Genomic DNA, 5,928 nt, shown 5'->3' on the forward strand with positions numbered 1-5,928 from the left:
CTTGGGTCTATCAGGGCAGCATATGTTTGAGGTGGGGACAACTTTGGTGTGGGGTCCATCCTTCGATATAAGGATTTTTTGCAGTCAGGGCCAGGGGCCCCTGGGCACATCCTTTTTCCATTTTCCCTGGGAAAGAAAACTCAGCAGTCCAGGTTCCTGATGTCAGTTTGTAGGGCTCCCTTGGGTGTATCAGGGCAGCACAAGTTTGAGGTGGGGACAACTTCGGTGTGGGGTCCATCCTTCGATATAAGGATTTTTTGCAGTCAGGGCCAGGGGCCCCTGGGCACATCCTTTTTCCATTTTCCCTGGGAAAGAAAACTCAGCAGTCCAGGTTCCTGATGTCAGTTTGTAGGGCTCCCTTGGGTCTATCAGGGCAGCACAAGTTTGAGGTGGGGACAACTTCGGTGTGGGGTCCATCCTTCGATATAAGGATTCCTTGCAGTTAGGCCCCAGCCCAGGTCCAGGGGCCCCTGGGCACATCCTTTTTCCATTTTCCCTGGGAAAGAAAACTCAGCAGTCCAGGTTCCTGATGTCAGTTTATAGGCCTCCCTTGGGTCTATCAGGGCAGCACAAGTTTGAGGTGGGGACAACTTTGGTGTGGGGTCCATCCTTCGATATAAGGATTTTTTGCAGTGAGGTCCCTGCCAAGGGCCAGGGGCCGCTGGGCACATCCTTTTTCCATTTTCCCTGGGAAAGAAAACTCAGCAGTCCAGGTTCCTGATGTCAGTTTGTAGGGCTCCCTTGGGTCTATCAGGGCAGCACAAGTTTGAGGTGGGGACAACTTCGGTGTGGGGTCCATCCTTCGATATAAGGATTTTTTGCAGTCAGGGCCAGGGGCCCCTGGGCACAAACTTTGGCCATTTTCCCTGGGAAAGAAAACTCAGCAGTCCAGGTTCCTGATGTCAGTTTGTAGGGCTCCCTTGGGTCTATCAGGGCAGCACGAGTTTGAGGTGGGGACAACTTTGGTGGGGGGTCCATCCTTCGATATAAGGATTTTTTGCAGTCATGGCGAGGGGCCCCTGTGCACATCCTTTTTCCATTTTCCCTGGGAAAGAAAACTCAGCAGTCCAGGTTCCTGATGTCAGTTTGTAGGGCTCCCTTGGGTCTATCAGGGCAGCACAAGTTTGAGTTGGGGACACCTTCGGTGTGGGGTGCATCCTTCGATACAAAGATTTTTTGCAGTCAGGGCCAGGGGCCCCTGGGCACATCCTTTTTCCATTTTCCCTGGGAAAGAAAACTCAGCAGTCCAGGTTCCTGATGTCAGTTTGTAGGGCTCCCTTGGGTCTATCAGGGCAGCACAAGTTTGAGGTGGGGACAACTTCGGTGTGGGGTCCATCCTTCGATATAAGGATTTTTTGCATTGAGGCCCAGCCCATGTCCAGGGGCCGCTGTGCACATCCTTTTTCCATTTTCCCTGGGAAGGAAAACTCAGCAGTCCAGGTTCCTGATGTCAGTTTGTAGGGCTCCCTTGGGTCTATCAGGGCAGCACAAGTTTGAGGTGGGGACAACTTCGGTGTGGGGTCCATCCTTCGATATAAGGATTTTTTGAAGTCAGGGCCAGGGGCCCCTGGGCACATCCTTTTTCCATTTCCCCTGGGAAAGAAAAGTCAGCAGTCCAGGTTCCTGATGTCAGTTTGTAGGGCTCCCTTGGGTCTATCAGGGCAGCACAAGTTTGAGGTGGGGACAACTTCGGTGTGGGGTCCATCCTTCAATATAAGGATTTTTTGCAGTGAGGTCCCTGCCCAGGGCCAGGGGCCCCTGGGCACATCCTTTTTCCATTTTCCCTGGGAAAGAAAACTCAGCAGTCCAGGTTCCTGATGTCAGTTTATAGGGCTCCCTTGGGTGTATCAGGGCAGCACAAGTTTGAGGTGGGGACAACTTCGGTGTGGGGTCCATCCTTCGATATAAGGATTCTTTGCAGTCAGGGCCAGGGGCCCCCTGGCACACCCTTTGGCCATTTTCCCTGGGAAAGAAAACTCAGCAGTCCAGGTTCCTGATGTCAGTTTGTAGGGCTCCCTTGGGTCTATCAGGGCAGCACAAGTTTGAGGTGGGGACAACTTCGGTGTGGGCTCCATCCTTCGATATAAGGATTTTTTGCAGACAGGGCCAGGGGCCCAGGGCCAGGGGCCCCCGGGCACATCCTTTTTCCATTTTCCCTGGGGAAGAAAACTCAGCAGTCCAGGTTCCTGATGTCAGTTTGTAGGGCTCCCTTGGGTCTATCAGGGCAGCACCAGTTTGAGGTGGGGACAACTTCGGTGTGGGGTCCATCCTTCGATATAAGGATTCTTTGCAGTCAGTGCCAGGGGCCCCCGGGCACATCCTTTGGCCATTTTCCCTGGGAAAGAAAACTCAGCAGTCCAGGTTCCTGATGTCAGTTTGTAGGGCTCCCTTGGGTCTATCAGGGCAGCACAAGTTTGAGGTGGGGACAACTTTGGTGTGGGGTCCATCCTTCGATATAAGGATTTTTTGCAGTCAGGGCCAGGGGCCCCTGGTCACATCCTTTCTCCATTTTCCCTGGGAAAGAAAACTCAGCAGTCCAGGTTCCTGATGTCAGTTTGTAGGGCTTCCTTGGGTGTATCAGGGCAGCACAAGTTTGAGTTGGGGACAACTTCGGTGTGGGGTGCATCCTTCGATACAAAGATTTTTTGCAGTCAGGGCCAGGGGCCCCTGGGCACATCCTTTTTCCATTTTCCCTGGGAAAGAAAACTCAGCAGTCCAGGTTCCTGATGTCAGTTTGTAGGGCTCCCTTGGGTCTATCAGGGCAGCACAAGTTTGAGGTGGGGACAACTTCGGTGTGGGGTCCATCCTTCGATATAAGGATTCTTTGCAGTCAGGTCCCAGCCCAGGGCCAGGGGCCCCTGGGCACATCCTTTTTCCATTTTCCCTGGGAAAGAAAACTCAGCAGTCCAGGTTCCTGATGTCAGTTTGTAGGGCTCCCTTGGGTCTATCAGGGTAGCACAAGTTTGAGGTGGGGACAACTTCGGTGTGGGGTCCATCCTTCGATATAAGAATTTTTTGCAGTCAGGGCCAGGGGCCCCTGGGCACATCCTTTTTCCATTTTCCCTGGGAAAGAAAACTCAGCAGTCCAGGTTCCTGATGTCAGTTTGTAGGGCTCCCTTGGGTGTATCAGGGCAGCACATGTTTGAGGTGGGGACAACTTTGGTGTGGGGTCCATCCTTCGATATAAGGATTTCTTGTTGTGAGGTCCCTGCCCAGGGCCAGGGGCCCCTGTGCACATCCTTTTTCCATTTTCCCTGGGAAAGAAAACTCAGCAGTCCAGGTTCCTGATGTCAGTTTGTAGGGCTCCCTTGGGTCTATCAGGGCAGCACAAGTTTGAGGTGGGGACAACTTCGGTGTGGGGTCCATCCTTCGATATAAGGATTTTTTGCAGTGAGGTCCCTGCCCAGGGCCAGGGGCCCCTGGGCACATCCTTTTTCCATTTTCCCTGGGAAGGAAAACTCAGCAGTCCAGGTTCCTGATGTCAGTTTGTAGGGCTCCCTTGGGTCTATCAGGGCAGCACAAGTTTGAGGTGGGGACAACTTTGGTGTGGGGTCCATCCTTCGATATAAGGATTTCTTGTTGTGAGGTCCCTGCCAAGGGCCAGGGGCCGCTGGGCACATCCTTTTTCCATTTTCCCTGGGAAAGAAAACTCAGCAGTCCAGGTTCCTGATGTCAGTTTGTAGGGCTCCCTTGGGTCTATCAGGGCAGCACAAGTTTGAGGTGGGGACAACTTCGGTGTGGGCTCCATCCTTCGATATAAGGATTTTTTGAAGTCAGGGCCAGGGGCCCCTGGGCACACCCTTTGGCCATTTTCCCTGGGAAAGAAAACTCAGCAGTCCAGGTTCCTGATGTCAGTTTGTAGGGCTCCCTTGGGTCTATCAGGGCAGCACGAGTTTGAGGTGGGGACAACTTTGGTGTGGGGTCCATCCTTCGATATAAGGATTTTTTGCAGTCATGGCGAGGGGCCCCTGTGCACATCCTTTTTCCATTTTCCCTGGGAAAGAAAACTCAGCAGTCCAGGTTCCTGATGTCAGTTTGTAGGGCTCCCTTGGGTCTATCAGGGAAGCACAAGTTTGAGTTGGGGACAACTTTGGTGTGGGGTGCATCCTTCGATACAAAGATTTTTTGCAGTCAGGGCCAGGGGCCCCTGGGCACATCCTTTTTCCATTTTCCCTGGGAAAGAAAACTCAGCAGTCCAGGTTCCTGATGTCAGTTTGTAGGGCTCCCTTGGGTCTATCAGGGCAGCACAAGTTTGAGGTGGGGACAACTTCTGTGTGGGCTCCATCCTTCGATATAAGGATTTTTTGCATTGAGGCCCAGCCCATGTCCAGGGGCCCCTGTGCACATCCTTTTTCCATTTTCCCTGGGAAGGAAAACTCAGCAGTCCAGGTTCCTGATGTCAGTTTGTAGGGCTCCCTTGGGTCTATCAGGGCAGCACAAGTTTGAGGTGGGGACAACTTCGGTGTGGGGTCCATCCTTCGATATAAGGATTTTTTGAAGTCAGGGCCAGGGGCCCCTGGGCACATCCTTTATCCATTTCCCCCGGGAAAGAAAAGTCAGCAGTCCAGGTTCCTGATGTCAGTTTGTAGGGCTCCCTTGGGTCTATCAGGGCAGCACAAGTTTGAGGTGGGGACAACTTCGGTGTGGGGTGCATCCTTCGATATAAGGATTTTTTGCAGTGAGGTCCCTGCCCAGGGCCAGGGGCCCCTGGGCACATCCTTTTTCCATTTTCCCTGGGAAAGAAAACTCAGCAGTCCAGGTGCCTGATGTCAGTTTATAGGGCTCCCTTGGGTGTATCAGGGCAGCACAAGTTTGAGGTGGGGACAACTTCGGTGTGGGGTCCATCCTTCGATATAAGGATTCTTTGCAGTCAGGGCCAGGGGCCCCCTGGCACACCCTTTGGCCATTTTCCCTGGGAAAGAAAACTCAGCAGTCCAGGTTCCTGATGTCAGTTTGTAGGGCTCCCTTGGGTCTATCAGGGCAGCACAAGTTTGAGGTGGGGACAACTTCGGTGTGGGGTCCATCCTTCGATATAAGGATTTTTTTCAGTGAGGCCCAGCCAGGACCAGGGGCCCTAGGGCACATCCTTTTTCCATTTTCCCTGGGAAAGAAACTCAGCAGTCCAGGTTCCTGATGTCAGTTTGTAGGGCTCCCTTGGGTCTATCAGGGCAGCACAAGTTTGAGGTGGGGACAACTTCGGTGTGGGTTCCATCCTTCGATATAAGGATTTTTTGCAGTCAGGGCCAGGGACCTAGGGCCACGGGCCCCTGGGCACATCCTTTTTCCATTTTCCCTGGGAAAGAAAACTCAGCAGTCCAGGTTCCTGATGTCAGTTTGTAGGGCTCCCTTGGGTGTATCAGGGCAGCACAAGTTTGAGGTGGGGACAACTTCGGTGTGGGGTCCATCCTTCGATATAAGGATTCTTTGCAGTCAGGGCCAGGGGCCCCTGGGCACATCCTTTTTCCATTTTCCCTGGGAAAGAAAACTCAGCAGTCCAGGTTCCTGATGTCAGTTTGTAGGGCTCCCTTGGGTCTATCAGGGCAGCACAAGTTTGAGGTGGGGACATCTTCGGTGTGGGGTCCATCCTTCGATATAAGGATTCTTTGCAGTGAGGCCCCAGCCCAGGTCCAGGGGCCCCTGGGCACATCCTTTTTCCATTTTCCCTGGGAAAGAAAACTCAGCAGTCCAGGTTCCTGATGTCAGTTTATAGGGCTCCCTTGGGTCTATCAGGGCAGCAAAAGTTTGAGGTGGGGACAACTTCGGTGTGGGCTCCATCCTTCGATATAAGGATTTTTTGCAGTCATGGCCAGGGGCCCCTGGGCACATCCTTTTTCCATTTTCCCTGGGAAAGAAAACTCAGCAGTCCAGGTTCCTGATGTCAGTTTGTAGGGCTCCCTTGGGTCTATCAGGGCAGCACAAGTTTGAGGT

Source organism: Lonchura striata, unplaced genomic scaffold (assembly GCF_046129695.1).
Source record: "Lonchura striata isolate bLonStr1 unplaced genomic scaffold, bLonStr1.mat Scaffold_131, whole genome shotgun sequence".
Taxonomy (NCBI): domain Eukaryota; kingdom Metazoa; phylum Chordata; class Aves; order Passeriformes; family Estrildidae; genus Lonchura; species Lonchura striata.